Source organism: Equus asinus, chromosome 28 (genome assembly GCF_041296235.1).
Source record: "Equus asinus isolate D_3611 breed Donkey chromosome 28, EquAss-T2T_v2, whole genome shotgun sequence".
Classification (NCBI taxonomy): domain Eukaryota; kingdom Metazoa; phylum Chordata; class Mammalia; order Perissodactyla; family Equidae; genus Equus; species Equus asinus.
In genome coordinates, this window is record NC_091817.1 from 24,110,762 (window position 1) to 24,126,503 (window position 15,742).

General features: G+C 50.0%; 1 protein-coding gene and 1 long non-coding RNA gene across 11 annotated transcripts in view; both read left to right on the plus strand.

Annotated features, from left to right (window-relative positions):
- The first annotated feature begins 437 nt into the window (after nucleotides 1-437).
- LOC139042330 (uncharacterized) lies at nucleotides 438-1,991 on the plus strand. Of its 2 annotated transcripts, none has more exons than XR_011498947.1 (3): nucleotides 438-535; nucleotides 1,371-1,442; nucleotides 1,627-1,991. It is a non-coding gene; the product is annotated as an uncharacterized lncRNA (long non-coding RNA). The 2 variants fall into 2 exon arrangements; XR_011498946.1 differs by having other exon boundaries at nucleotides 1,371-1,473; nucleotides 1,627-1,763.
- Nucleotides 1,992-7,323: 5,332 nt separating this feature from the next.
- The window catches only part of NLRC5 (NLR family CARD domain containing 5), an 85,112-nt gene continuing 76,693 nt past the window's right edge, over nucleotides 7,324-15,742 (plus strand). For 3 of the 9 annotated variants that reach the window (XR_011498941.1, XR_011498942.1, XM_044760796.2), the window contains exons 1-2: nucleotides 7,327-7,410; nucleotides 10,497-10,612. The gene's annotated coding sequence lies outside the window, so the exon portion shown is untranslated. Of the gene's footprint in view, nucleotides 7,411-10,496; nucleotides 10,613-15,742 lie in introns of all 9 variants that reach the window. The other 6 variants (XM_070500226.1, XM_044760794.2, XR_011498940.1 and 3 more) reach the window with 5 other exon arrangements.

A 15,742-nucleotide genomic window follows, 5' to 3' on the forward strand; every position in this document is an offset into this window, starting at 1 on the left:
GGCACGGATGTTAGCTCAGGGCCAGTCTTCCTCAGCAAAAAAGAGGAGGATTGGCAGCAGATGTTAGCTCAGGGCTAATCTTCCTCAAAAAAAAAAATAATAAAATAAAATAAAAAATAAAAACCTCTTAAAATTTTGTATTATTCTATTTACTTCTTTTTTGTTATTTAGGAATCTGCAAAGGGCAGAGTACTCTAAGCCACACCTATCACCCCCCCAGAGGCCCAGAATGTCCTGTTCCATTGCCCTCCCCTGACTTTCCAGGAGTCCCCTCTTGTCCTGGCCCTGGAGGAGTTCCTTTCTTGCTTTTGAGTCCCATGTGGACATAAACGCTTTTTAGGGTTCTGTTGGCCAGACTTCCGCGTGTTGGCGCGCTTCCAGAAGGCCGTTTCAACAGGATCTCGAGGGGCAGGGAGAGAGCATGGGGAGGAGTCCTGGCCGGGGAGGAGCGCTGATAGGACGTGAGCCAGGAAATCCCAGTATGGCTGAGGGAGGCGTTGTTTTGGGGTGAAAGAGTTCCGGATCAGGCCAAGAGGTAGGTCAAGATTATATAAAGGCCAGAAGGAGGTAGTAGAGGTCACAGAAGTCTTTGGGCTTGGGGGTAGGAGAGATGACATGGTTGGCACTGGTGGGGGCTGGCTGGACAGGGTGGCATTAACCTGAGCCCCTGCTAACATGGCGGAGATGGGGAGCCGGCCCACCTCTTCACTGTACACAGGGAGCTCCAGAGGCTGAGACCCAGAAGGACACTTGTTGAAGGTCACGTGCCACTTTCATATCAGAGTCAACAGTTTCTGTGCCCCCAGCAGTTTAATGTATGTATATATGTATGTATGCATGTATTTTTGGCAATATCTGTTGAGTTCTTACTCTGGGCCAGATCCATAGGATTCCTGACTTCATGAAGCTTATAGTCTAATGAGCAGAGATGGACAATATCTAACTAGCCAAACAAAAGATTATATAGCCACTAATTGTGCCTGGAGCTACAAAGAAAAAACGGGTGGTGAAAGAGGCTGTTCGAAAGTCATCAGTGCTGTGGGTCTCAGACTTTCTCATGCATCAGAATCACCTGCCAGGGGTGTTCAAACACAGATTCCTGGGCCCATGCTCACAGTTTCTGATTTGGTAGGCCCGGGTGGGGCCCGAGAATCTGCATTTCTCCCAGGTAGTGCTGATGCTGCTGGTCAAGGGTCCGCACTCGGAGCTGCGCACATCTAGTGATTTGGTCCTTAGAGTCTAAAAACGCGAATAAATCCCCCTGCCTGCAGATGAGGCCTCATCCAGCTGTGATGATGGTTTCACTTGGGAACTGGAGGCAGTGAGCTCCGTGGGGAAGTCCTGGTGCATGCTCATTTCTGATCGAGCAGGAAGAAGTTGCTGGGAATGTGGATAAGTGAGAATCCGGGAGAGGAAGTGCCCACGTGACCCCAAAGCAACAGGTGCGGGGGAACTCCCCTCAGTTTTCAGAAGGTCAGTAGCTGGGCCTGACCTCAAGATTCCCTGGGGTCCACTGCTCCCCGTGCCTCTCGGATCACTCTGTGTAGGCAGTGGAGGGTCCTGGGCTGGGGGGTCTCTGCTGTGAGGAGGGCCCCGGCTCACAGGGACTCTGGTTTCTCTCCCCAGGATACCATCACTACCCTCCAGGCCTCCTATCCCAGGAAGAAGCTCTTCTGGATTCCCAGCTCGTGCTGCAGGGGGAGGAGGGGGTTGTTGATTGCAGATTGCGCCCTGATTCCTCTCGGGTCAGGCACAGTATGCTGGTGGGGAAATACAGCTCCTCCTCCCCAGGACTTCTGATCTGACCGCTGGGGAGATAAGACCCAGAGTCTTAATGAGGAGGAAGAGGCACGGTGAAGAATAGGGGGAGGGCAGAGCAGGAGGAAGGGACTGCCTGAGCAATGGCCCAGCGGCTGGAATGGCAAATCGCGAGAGAGTTCTCAAAAGGGCTCTCTTATGGAGGGCCTTAAATATTAGACAGAAACACCTCGAATAATTCCTAGAGTTTCTTTTCTGCGGACGGGGGCACAGTAGAGGGCCAAGTTCTCATCTCTTTTTGATGTCAGGATTAACCTGTTTCCAGCTTGACTGAGGCAGATGGTCTCGGGTCGACCGGGAGAAATAAGCCAGGTAGTACCTCACGTCTCAAAGAAAGCAGACAGAGGGCCCTAAAGGAAATCGGGCAACAGGACCAAAGGAAATTGGACCAGATGACCCCTCCCTTACCTCTCGTGACCCTTCTGCCCGTGTGTCCGTTGGGAGGGCTCTGGGTTGTAGAAATGGGTCCTGGTGGAGGATTAAGGGGGTGGAGGGACAGGAGAGCACTGGCCAAGTGGCCACACCTGGGCCTTGGCTCCCCCTTAGTGCAATGGGTTGACAGTCACAGGCCTCCCCAGGGCCTAGGAGGGACCACTCAGGAGAGGCATCGTGGAGGGAGTGGGGGGAGGGGAGGGGACGGGGAGATGTACTTCTTCATGAATATATAGAGGCATGCCCGCCCAGGCTGTGGGGCCATCTGTCCCTGGGGTCACTTCTGTGCCCTCAGGAAGCACTCACAGTGGGCCTCTGGTCTGCAAAGCCTCTCCAAGTCTGTCCAGAACTTTCTGTGGTCCATGATCATCACAGTGGGCTCCCTTGGAGGACATGAGCCTGACGGAGAGGCTCTCATTTGCCTTCTAGGCCCTTCTCAGGTGGGGCTGCCAGCGCCTCTGACTCTCTGGCCATTGGAAGTCCTGGATCCCCTTCCTTCAGGCACCTCTCCCTGCTGGTGGCACTGTACGCCTGGCTCCCTGGTCCTGGCTTACCTGGAGAATGTTACCTCTGCCACCCCACGGGATGGCTCAACCCACTTTAAGGGCACGGGTCTCCTAATGAAAACTGATGTGGCAGAAAGAACCCTGGGCTGGGAGGCTGGGACCTGGATCACACCCAGCCCAGAGCCTCAGTTTCTCTTCCTATAAAATGAGACTGTTGGACTTGATGATCTCCAAATTCCCTTTTGACCCTGACACTGTAGGATGTTTGTCCATACGAGGTGACTGATGGTGGAGTCTCAGACGTCATCACAGGGGGGTGCAGGGGTGTCTTGGAGAAGGCCTTGTTGAGACCTTTCTGCTTCCTTCCCCACAGGAGACACGGAGCTGGCCCTCCCTTCCTCTTGAATATCCGCTTGCCCGTGTGGCTTTAGGGGAGAGGAAAGGAGTGGGAGCTGGAATTGCCCCGCCTGGGTTTCTTAGCTTCCCCTTGGTCAGCTGAGAGCATCTCTCAGACCCTCGCTCTCTCCTCCTCCCAGCCCGGGGTCCTTTCAGCCCCTTGGTCCACCCCCCATCAGAGGTCCCATCTCCTCTCCAGAGCCGCTTCTGGCATGAGTTGTCACTCATTCTCTGTTCCATGTGGTTCCAGTGCTGGACAGGAAATGTGGCAGCATGAGGGGCTTCAGATCCTGAGGATGGCAGGGAGGGAAAAGGGCCCTCACAGAGGTCTGGTTTCTGGCAGAAGAAGAAGAGGATGGAGCCTCTAGAAAGGAAATCAGAATTTACCCTGGAAGAGCAGTCTCTCAGGAGTATATTTCCAGGCAGACCACCTTGTTATGCTCAGAGGAAGTCTTCCTCCCACCCTCAGGCTGTAATACAAAAGCTTTCTACCATCTCAGTCTTGGGAGGTGCCAGTCTCCAGGAAGGTGTGTGAAGAAAATCCCTCCTGCTACACTGGCCAAATGGGATGGGGAAAAAGCCTAGGAAGACACTGGTGTGTGCAAAGTCCCTGGGGTAGAAGGAGTCATGAGAGATTCAAGAAACGTAAAGGAGGCTGTGTAGCACAGAGAGCAAAGAGGAAAGGGAAAGCGATGAGGGCAGGATCCACACCATGCAGGTGCCAAAGGGGCCTGGCCTTTGTTTTGAGGGCCAGGAGGGATGGCAGGAGGCAAGGGCTGGGGTGGAGCTGGGCAGAGGGATGCTCCTTTGCGTTTGGGAAGACTTGAGGGGAGGGCACCATTCTCTGAGCCAATTCTTCCAAGCCCACCTCTGGCCCCTCCAAGTGCTCCCTCGGGGCCCAAAGCAAGAGTCCGACTCATTAAACTGATGAGGAGCACCCCTGGGGGCTGGCGGGTGGGGCCCCTGGCAGACAGAGTCAAGGGCTGCACCAGTCCCTGAGGCTTGAGTCCAAGTGGGAATTCCAGGCCTTGGGATATTAGCCCTCAGGGCAGTAACACCAGTTAGGAGCCTCCCTACCAGAGTGCTTCCCCGGGGGGCTGGGAAAGCCCATGGCCATAAGGACGATATCAGGATACTCTGGCAGCCCCGGGCAGCTCCTTCCCCCAGTGTGCACTTTCACCATCACAAGGGGCAGACAGAGAGGTCACTGGGAGTCCCGCCTCTTGTGGACCCCAGCCCAGGCGGGACCCTAGAAGGCCCGGGGCTTCTTCCTGCTGCAGAAATGCCCGGCCCCTCAGCTTCCTTCACCGTCCTGGGAGAGGGTCCCGGCCGGCTCCGCTCTGGGAGGCACCCACGCGTCCGTGCACTCAGCAGGAGCTGTGGAGTCCCGCAGCCTGCCAGAACAGGACCGACCTGCCGGTCCACTCTCCCAGGTCCTCGTCCCTCCATCCAGGCCCAGAAGCTCTGACCAAGGCTTATCTCAAAAGCCGAGGAAGTGCTCCCAGCCTGGGTGGGGTCCCGGCTCCAATCAGTCCAAATCTGTCCCTGGGAGAAGGCTGCACTTGCTCCTTCCTGCAGGGAGGAAAGAGTGGCTGCCCTGAGCCAGGGGCCGGCGGAAGCACATCCTGCTCCCTGGGCTGCCGACCCCAGCCCTCAGGCAGATGGGAATGTAGGGAGAGGGCCTGGCCATCAAGCCTGGGTCCGAATCCCAGGGCACTCGATTACTAGTCTGCTATCCTGGGTCCCTCTGTGCCCCAGCTTCCTCATCGGCTAAATGGGGGGTAATAATGCCTTCCACGTAGGGTCCTGGTAAGGACTGGGTTGGCCCAGAGGGAGTATCACACTTGGCCAGGAGCAGGGTCTCTGGAGCTGGCCTGCCTGGGTCCAAATCTCGGCTCCTCCACCGCCAGCTGTAATCTCAGGCATGTTATTTATCGTCTGCCCCCACTTCCTCACCTGTGAAAATGGGGGTAACAGAGCTGCCATGAGGACTAAGGGAGCCAGCACAAGTACCTAGATCAGCGTTTGGTACATCCTAAGCACTCCGAGAATGCCAGCTATTCGTTATACTTCATGGCCCTGAGGTACTTGGCACATGGAGGCGCCCAGTAAATGTGGGCTCCATTCTCCGGGCCCCCTTGACTCTCACATCTCACGTTTCCTGCCCAGAAGTCCAAACACTGAAACTTTCCTTGATCTCCCACCCACATAATCCGATTAGCTTGTTCACACTCAAGTAAAAATGACTGATGGCCATTTAGTTTACACTGGAGGAGCTCGCACACCTTCAGCCAAAGGGACAATGTGCTAAGGGTGGGCTCTCAGGCCACAGGCCAGCCTGAGGATGGGGGCGTGGGAGGGTAGCTCCCCCAGAGTTCTTCAGTGACAGCCTTCTCGGCAGGCCTGGTCCCTCCAGGGTGGAAAGGGCATTGGGTTCAAGACTCAGCTCTGCTCCTGATTGCTGTGTGACTTTCAGCAACTCACTTGACCTACCTGGGTCTCAGCTTCTTCATCTGCCTAATGGGATAACAACTTTTCTTCTGCCCTCCTCAAGGTCCTGTTCAAAATTAAGTGTATCTGGAAATGGTCCGCATTTGTCTCTCTGGCTTGTGGTTATCTGTCCATGTGTCCGTCTGCTCTCCCCAGCCTGGACAGGGAGCAGGCCAGAGTCTTTCCTGGGACCTCGTGTAGGGACAATCACACAGGAGGTGTTCAATGAACACGAGTTGAACTGAAGAGCACATCCTGATCTCGGGACATCACCAATCCTGCCCACACCCCCATTCACAGCCCACATCTCATCCTCATCCATTCCCCGCCACGGCCCGCAGTGGCCTGGGGAAGCTGGGCATAGCCCCATTTAGCAGATGAGGAAACCGAGGCCTGAGGAGGTCGGGACGTTTGTCTGAGGTCATGCAGCTGGCAGCGGTGGAGCTGGAAATCACACACAAGCCCTTGACCACAGGATCCATGCCCTTCCCTCTGCATGCTGTCATGTGGTTTCTGGGAGTGGGTCCTAGAAGGGAGGCAGTTCATATCTCACAGGGATGTGGGACTTGCAGAACGGAGACAAAAATAAAAGGATGACTCATGGGCTTCAGGCACAGGCTGCATCAGCTCCAACTTCAGCTCACCAAATTCTCACAACCACTCTACGCGGAGGTCGTACAGATGCCAAACCTGAGGCTCAGAGAAGTGAAGGCATCTGGCGGTCGTTGGAGGGCAGGACTTGAAGCCAGTGGCGTGTGATGCTGATGGCTGTACTCGTGACCACTACCTTGCAGTGCCCTCACACTCACACCCACCCGGCCCAGGAGGCAGGGGGACGGAAGTGATCTGGGAGTGAAACCTACTCCACTGCAGGGATGTCGTGGTGAGGCGGGTGGAAGACTTGCCAGCAGGCAGACTTGTCCACAGGACAGATGCAGCTTCTGCAGAAGGAGGGGAGCTCCCTGTCCCAGGAGGGGTGCAAAATGCCAGGGACCTTGTTGAAAGGGTAGTTGGACTCGCCACCATTCAGAGTCGCTGCTGACTCCCTCCTGGGGGAGCCATCTCATCTTCTCTCTGCCCCTCCAGTCTCCTTTGCTCCTCTCTTCCTCATCTCTGCCTGTGTCCCTTGTGTGACTTGGGCAAGTTCCTTCACCTCCCTCCTCTCTGAGCCTCAGTTTGCTCATCTGTAAAATGGGGAGACGCTTGCATCTGCGTTTTAGGGTTATCTTGAGGAGCAGATGAGATAAATTCGCAGAGAGTGTTTAGCACCAGTCAGAGGGCCAAGGGCCCAGTTTATAAGATCAATTATCGTTATTATTCCCTTCTCCTCTCCTTTCATCCTGGAAAGGCCAGGAGACAGGACCCCTGGGCGCTAAGTCTCGTCCTCTGCACAGCGAGCGTCTCCTCTTTCCCACCCTGTCCCCGTCCCTCCTTAGTCGCCAAAGAGGCAGGAGAGTTGAACTCAGCCCGGGGTCCTCCTGCAGCGCACGCCCCAGGTGAGCCAACCCTTACCACTCTGCCTCACTTTCGCATCCACGAAAGGGGCGAGAGCCCCCCGAGTCCCCTGGGGCTGTCCCTGGGTCCCGGCCGCAAAGATCTGGGAGTGCCAGGAGCCGGCCACCGCCCGGCCCTCCCGTACCGGTCTGGCACCTAGAATCCACGTGACTTCCCGGCAGCGGCCGCCGGCTCCAGCCCGAGCCGAGCCCGGCTGCACTCTGCACCTACTTTCAGTTTCAGGCGGCGCGCGGCGGCGCGGGGAGCGCGGCTGGTGAGTGCACAGCGCGCCCGGGACTGCGGACCCGGCGAGCGGCGCGGAGGGAGGGTCGGGCGCGAGCGGAGGGGGCGGAGGGGAGGCCAGAGGACTCTGGAGGGTTGTGCCGAGGGCCGCCGGGCGGATGGCCAGGCTGATCGGACGTCCGTGTGGACAGATAGCTGGACTCACAGACGGGTGGACAGATGGGGCGCCCCAGGACCGGCCAGCGCCCAGCCCGCTTCCTTGCGGAGTTTGGAGGATGAGTTTCTAGCTGCAGAGGAAGGCAGGTCGGGGGTCCCGTGGGTTGGGGGACGCGGTATGTCCGCCCCCTCCCTCCCGCTCCTCCCCACCCTCGAGACGCTCCTGTCACCTCCTGGGGCTTCAACTTTTTACAGTTTTTTAAAGAATTGCAGAAGTCACGCCGCTTATTATGCACAGCTCAGACTTTCTAGCTTAAAGCAGCTTTTTATTATGAACAATTCCATACATACACAGCAGTAGAAAGAACAGAGTTAAGCTGAGTCATATGAACTAGCTGGTGTTGGTATAACGAACTTGCATATAACACCTCTCCGCTCGGACCGTGGTCGGGCAGGGCCAGCCTAGTTTCGCCTCTGTCGCGCCTTATTTTGAAACAAATGGCAGACAGACATCACAGCATCTCAACTGAACAATTTCAGAATGTGCTAAAAGATAGGAAGTCTTTTTAAAAACATAGCCATGATAGCATCAGCATGCTTTATGCGTTTTAGCAATAATTCCCTAACGTCAAATCTCCACTATTTTTAACGAACATTTTCACTTCTCAAGTAGCAGGTGAATACCCGGGTGCCATTTTGTTACTTGCTCTTTGCTTTTCCGTGTCATTTTCAGCCTTTTTCTCACTCAAAAGGTCAAAACCTGGAGTTTGCTGAGGTGACCACTGGGGAGGTGTGGGGAGGGGTCCACCACGGTCAACATGGTTTGCATCCATTTTACAAGTTGGGGTTCTTACATTTCCTTTTTAAAATGTGTTGAGGGTTCTTCAGACTTAAAAAGCAGTTTGAAAACCAGCTTGTGTGTCTCCCAAAACTGGGGGTCACAGGAGGTGGGGTGTACCCGGGGCCGGTGCCTGGAACCTCATCTCTCTAAGGAGCAGTAGGCCCAGAGGAGCACTAGGCTTGGTCTCCCCCTGGAGAACAGAATGGGGGCAAAGCTGATGATTTCAAGTTGTGTCCGAGCTCCCCGTCCAGTGTGCCTTCCTCCCACCGCACTGAACCACAGGGCGGGCTGGCCATGGGCTCTGCCCACCTGCCTTGCTTCCGAAACACAGCACCAGTTTGACTGACACCTCGCAGGGGAGACTGACAGACCCGGCCCTCAGCACCTTGTATTTGCCAGGTGATCGTGGACTAACTCCATCTCTCAGAGCCTCAGTTTCTCTTCTGTAAAATGTAGACGATAGTACATCCTTCCAAGTGTGTCTTGTGAGTTGGACGAAATGAGGATGCCCAGTGCAGGGTCAGCCTCAAAGTGCTGTGCGAGCATGAGGAGCGATGGGTCCTTGAGGAAGGCAGACAAGCAGAAGGGAATGTTCTTTGAAAGAGTTTCACAATATGCTTAGGCTCATTCCTCGACCACATGCAGAGGTGACCGAGGACCGTACAGAGTCAGACTGAGGACTGAGCAAATTAACCTAAGAGCAAACACTTTGTAAAAACTTTTTGTCGGCGTTCTGAGGACATAACCTAGCAGTCCTCTTTAGCGGACCTATTTTTTGCTTGTTGGCTGGTCGCCCAAAGTTTACCTTGACTGAAACTCAGTCTACAAGGAAAACACCTAGATGATTTGAGAAGGAAAAAAAAAAGAATCTGAAAAATGGGTCAGTCTGGCTGTTGGTGCAGGTTCCCTGAGGAAGAGAAACCTTTTGGTCCCTCCCACCATCCTGGCGGACGCGTCTCTACCGTCACTGTGCATAGACCCAGGCAGAAGTGGTGAGGCAGGCCAGCATTTGATTGTGCGAGGCACTCGTTCCCCCTAAAATAAGCATGATTATGTAACGCGCATGCTGACTGGGATTTCCTGGGCCCCTGAGAGCTGAGTAAAGTCAGCATGAACCCCCATTCTGCTCCTTTGGGAAGCCCTGAGTGTTCTCAAGCCCTCTGTGGATCTGGAGGGTAGGGATGGGTTAAGCTTAGTTCTTCTCGCCATCTCTGACCCCAGACTCTTCTTCTGCTCTGCAGTCATCCCTCATTAGTTGACTAGGGCATGATTTCCTGGGGTGGAGAGATGGGAGGCCTGGGGAAACACCAACTTACTCGTTTATCCTACCTGTTTCAAGCCTGAGTGACTGTGACCGGACTCCTGCTCCATCCTGCGAGTCACTCCAGATTCTTCTGATAAATCCCCACACACAGAAGCCTTCCCGAGAAAGGTTTTTAGCAGTCCTTCCGGCAGGGATGCCTCTGACATTTGGCAAAGGAGAACTTCAAGGAGCCTGAGGCGACACTGAGTTCACATTCAGATGACCTCTATTCTCGGTTTGGTTTACTTCCTTCCAGTCTTTTCCCTACATGTGTATATTCCTATTTTTTAAAGGGACTCAGACATAAAAACCAAAAGAGAATTATACTTGTTAAACTAAACAATATGGAATTATATATTAAAGGAAAATGAAATCCTATGATGTTTTTAAAACTATTTAATTTTTAGTACCTAATACATTCATATAGTAAAGTATCACAAACGTACAAAAAGGCATATAATGAGAAGTAAATCTCCCTACCCCTGCCGTCTCCCAGCCGCCTGATTACTCTCCCTGAAGACAACCAATGTGCTCAGGTTCTCACATCTCCTTCCGAAGACAGCCCGAGTGGGCCTTCACAACATGACATATACGTGTAAATATCCATCCATCCATCTGTGTTCCCCCTTCTCAAAATGGGAGTATACTGTGTATAGTGTTTTTCACCTTGCTTTTTTTAAAAAAATTGAATGTATTTCAGAAATCTTTCCACATCAAAACGAAAAAGATCTACCTTTTTTCTTTCTTTTTAGCAGCTACATAGTATTTCACCTTATGTTGTTCTGTAACTAATTTAACTCTTGTTTGGTATATTTAGGTTGTTTCCTGTCTCTTGCTATTCCAAACCATGCTGTGACGAATATCCTTGTGCAAGCAGCATTTTTGCATATGTGAGAATAAGTCTAGAAAAACTTCCAGGAGTGGATTTGCAAGGTCAGTGGGCATAGGCAGTTTGAACTTTGATAAATATGGCAAATTACCTTCCTTAAGTGTGGTACTGATTGTCACTCCCATCAGCTGTGTGTGAGGGGAACTGATTCCCACACCGTCTCCAACATGTGTGCTATCAAACTTTTCCATATTTGCAGATCTGGGAGGTGAATCATGGTGTCTTTTTTTCCACTTCTCTTATTATGAATGATGTTGGGCATCTTTTCAAATATCTAAGGGTCACTTGTAGTTCCTTTTCCATAAACCATCCATTCATATCTTTTGCTCACTTTTCCATTGGGTTGTTGGTCTTTTCCTATTGAGCTGTAAAAAAGCACCCCACATATTAAGGAAATTAGCTCTTTGTCTGTATGTGCATATACTGTCGTTTTAAGTGACTGCCTAGTTGTCCACAGAGTGGCTGAACAATATCCATCTTTGTTAAACATTTAGATTGGGTCTCGTTTTCTCCTACTACACATGGACTGTTTCCTGTGTTTTATAGAAAAAGCAAGATGTGACAGTTTGATTCTTTTCATAACTCTTACCAGAATTTCTCTCAGGGAAGGAAGTATTTTTGGGAAAATACCTTGATAGGATTGGGGTGGGTGGAGCCTGCATGCAAAGTGGTCAGCAGGGACCAGGACCTAAGTGGGGCGGCCTCTTTGCATGGAGCATGTGTGTGGACTGGGGGTGATATCAAACCTGAAGTGAGTTCGCTCACCCCTTGCACAGCAAGCCAATGTCTGACACCAGGTGTAGTGGAAGCAAGTAGAAATTTTCTTATTGCACAGCACTGAGCAAGGAGAAAGGGTAGCTAACGCTGAAATCCCAAACTCCTGGAAAAGCTAAAAGTAGGGGTTTTTATTTGGGGTTTTAGGTAGGGGAGAGGGAGCATATGGCCTTACTGGTCAGCTGCTTTCCCACCAGCCTGTAGCTCCTTGGCGGGGAGGAGATAACAAATCCAGGTGGTTGTCCTTCGTCATTTGTCTCCATGGCGGAGGGTGGAATCTGGAGCCAGGAAGCCAGGAAGTAAGCAGGGAATGAGTGCTTTTGCTCTAACCCCATATATGCTGGTTTTAATGTAGGGGACCTGATATCAGGGCCAGTATCAGGGCTGCTATATTTTCTCCTGAAAGGAAGGGAGGAGGAGAGAAAGGAGGAGGGGGAGAAGGTGGAGAGAGGCTAGGCCACACAGGGAGAAGACCTCCAGAAACTTCCTGGGGATAGGATGGCCAAAGGGCATTTTCAGTCAGGTGATGCCCCCTACTCCAGGTGAGGTAGGTACTGAAAACACAGAGCCCCCCTCAGGCTCTGCCCTGCAATGGTTAACCTGCTCAGCACACATCTGCAGAGTTTCTACAACATGCCAGGTCCTGTTCTAGACTCTGAGCTACAGCTGGGAACATGAGAAAGTCCCCATCCGGTGGAGCTGATGTGCCAACAGAAACAGACGATAAACAACTACGCAAAGCTGTACAGTGTACATCAGGTGGTGGTGACTGGAGTGAAGAAAGACAGGGCAGGTGATGGGGTGGGCATGCCGGGCCAAGGGAGGGTTGTATTTGGAATGGAGAGGCCCAGGCATGGCCTTCTCATAAGGGGCACTTGAGACAATGGAGGGGAGGGAGACAGGGAACAATGAGCCATGATGATGTCTGGAGGAAGAGGGAACCAAGCACAAGCAATGGCAAGAAAATGGAGGAGAGGATGAGGAAGGGGAGGGAGGGGAGGAGGAGTTATTCAGAGTCAGCTGTGATCACAGTGCTTCCTGTGAGTAAATATTTGGGCGTGTAGTTTAACAAAGGGGCTGGACCTGGAGCGGGAGGCCTCTGTCAGAGGAGACGAGGCTGTTACAACTCCTGCCCCTCCCCAGTGGGGAAGGCCAGAACCTTCCCCAGGCTGTGGTACTTCTGGTGGCTTGGTATCTGAGCCAGTGTATGTGTTTCAGGAAAGGTAGGGCTGCCCCTGCCGACAGCCAGGCTTGTGGTGAACATCCTGGTAGCTAGAGCTTTGCTCACATTCTGGATTATTTCCTTAGACTGGGTCCTCAAAGTGGACTTCTCAAGGGATATATGGACTTTATTTTCATTTTTATTATTGTGTTAAAATACACATAACATAAAATTTACCTTCTTAACCATTTTTAAGGATACAGTTCAGTGGTACTAAGTACATTCACAGTGGGTTATGCAGCCATCACCACCATCCGTTCCCATAACTCTTTTCATCTTGTAAAACTGAAACTCTGTGCCCATTATCCAATAACTCCCCATGCTTCCCTCCCCTCAGCCCCTGAGCCATCATTCGATTTTCTATCTCTATGGATTTGACCACTCGAAGTACCTCCTCTAAGTGGAATCATATGGAACTTATCTTTTTGTGACTGGCTTATTGCACTTGGCATAATGTCCTCAAGGTTCCTCCATGTTATAGCATGTTGCAGAATTTCCTTCCTTTTTAAGGCTGAATAATTGTATGTGTATACCACATTTTGCTCATCCATTCATCCATTGGTGGACACGTGGATTGCTTCCATGTTTTAGCTATTGTGAATGATGCTGCTATGAACATGGATGAACAAATATCTCTTCAAGACTCTATTCTCAGTTGTTTTGGCTATATACCCACGGGTGGAATTGCTGGGTCGTGCTCTATTTCTAATTTTTAGAGGCACCTCTATACTGTTTTCTACAGCAGCCGTACCATTTTATGTTCCCGCCAACAGTGTACAGGGTTCCAATTTCTCCACATCCTCGCCCACACTTGTTTTCTGTGTTTTTGGTATAGACATCCTGATGGGTGTGAGGTGGTATCTCACTGTAGTTTTGATTTGCACTTCCCTAATGATTAGTGATGTTGAGCATCTTTTCATGTGCGTGTTGGCCATTTGTATGTCTTCTTTGGAGAAAGGTCTCTTCAAGTCCTTTGCCTATCTTTGAATCAGCTTGTTTGTTTCTTTGTTGTTAAGTTTTAGGAGCTCTCTCTATATTCTGGATATTAATCCTTTATCAGATGTTTGTTTTGCAAATATTTTATCTTGTTCTGTGGTTTGCCTTTTTACTCTGTGGATAGTGTCTTTGATGCACAAAATGTTTTACCTTTCATGAAGTCCAATTTGTCTATTTATTCTTTTGTTGTCTGTGCCTTTGGTGTCATCTCCAAGAAATCACTGCCAAATCCCATGTCATGAGCTTTCATCCTATGTTTGCTTCTAAGAGTTTTATTGTTTTAGGTCTTACATTTAGGTCTGTGATCCATTTTGAGCTAGTTTTTGCATATGGTGCTAGGTAAGGGTCCAGCTTCACTCTTTTGCATGTGGATATCCAGTTCCCCCTCCACCATTCGTTGAAGACTGTCCTTTCCCTATTGAATGGTCTTGGCATCCTTGTCAAAAATCATTTGACTGTATATGAGGGTTTATTTCTGGGCTCTCTGTTCTGTTCCATTGGAATTTTTGTGTGTTGAATCATCCTTGCATTCCTATCTCAGTTGGTCATAATCTTTTTAATAGCCTGCTGATTTTGGTTTGCTAACATTTTGTTGGGGATTTTTGCATCATTGTTCATAAGGGATATTGGTCTTCAGTTTTCTTTTCTTGTAGCATTTTTGTCTGGCTTTGGTATCCGGGTAATGCTGGCCTCCTAGAATGAGCTAGGAAGTGTCTCTCCTCTTCCATTTTTGAAAAAGTCTGAGAAGGATTGGTATTAGTTGTTTTTTAAATGTTTGGTAGAATTCACCAGTGAAACCATCAGGTCCAGAGCTTTTCTGTGTTGGGAGATTTTTTATTGCTGATTCGTCTCCTTACTAGTTATAAGTCTATCTGGAGTTTCTACTTCTTTGTGATCTAGTTTTGGTGGGTTTTGTCTTTCTAGGAATTTGTCTATTTCATCCCAGTTAACCAATTTGTTGGCATACAATTGTTCATAATACTCTCTTATAATCTTTTTTATTTCTGTAGAATCAGTAGTAATGTCACCACTTTCATTTCAGAAATTTGAGTCTTCTCTCTTTTTTTCTTAGTCCATCTAGCTGAAGGCCTGTCAATTTTGTTGATTTTTTTTTAAAGATTGGCACCTGAGCTAACATCTGTTGCCAGTCTTTTCTTCTTCTCCTTCTCCTTCTCTTTCGTCTCCTCCTCCTCCTCCTCCCCCTCCAAAAGGACCCCCCCAACCCCAGTACATAGTTGTATATTTTAGTTGTGGGTGCTTCTGGTTGTGCTATGTGGGATGCCACCTCAGCATGGCCTGATGAGTGGTGCCGTGGCCATGCCCAGGATCCAAACCAGCAAAACCCTGGGCCGCCAAAGTGGAGTGCACAAACTTAACCACTCGGCCATGGGGCTGGCCCCTTGTTGATGTTTTTGAAGAACCAACTTTTGTTTCATTGGTTTTTCTTTATTGTTTTTCCTTTCTCCATTTCATTTCTCTCTACTCTAATCTTCCTTATTTCCTTCCTCTGCTAGCTTTGGGTTTAGTCTGTTCTTCGTTTTTAGTTCCTTAAGTTGTAAAGTTAGGTTGTTGATTTGAGACCTTTCTTGTTTTTTAAGGTAAGCATTTATAGTTATAAATTTCCCCTTAGCACTGCTTTCACTGTATCCCATAAGTTTTGATATGTTGTGGTTTTGTTTTCATTCATCTCCAAGTATATTCTAATTTCCCTTATGATTTCTTTTTTCGTCCATTGGTTGCTTTTGTGAATTTTCCAGCTTTCTTTATGTTATTGATTTCTAACTTCATCCCATTGTGGTCAGAGAAGATACTAGGATATCTATCTTTTAAAAAATCTATTGAGACTTAATTTGTGGCCAAACATGTGGTCTATCCTGGAAAATGCCCCATGTGCAGTTGAGAAGGATGTGTATGCTGTCGCTGTTGGGTGAAGTATTCTGTGTGTCTGTTGGATCTCATTGGTTGGTTTTGTTGTATAAGTCTTCTGTTTCTTCACTCATCTTTGGTTTGGTTGATCTATCAATTATTGTGAATAGGTATTAAAGTCTCCAACTATTATTGTAAAACTGTCTATTTCTCCCCTTAATTCTGTCAGTTTTTGCTTTATATATTTTGGTGGCCTTTCATTAGGTCATAAGTGTTTATAATTGGTATATTTTCTTGCTATGTTGAAACTTTTATT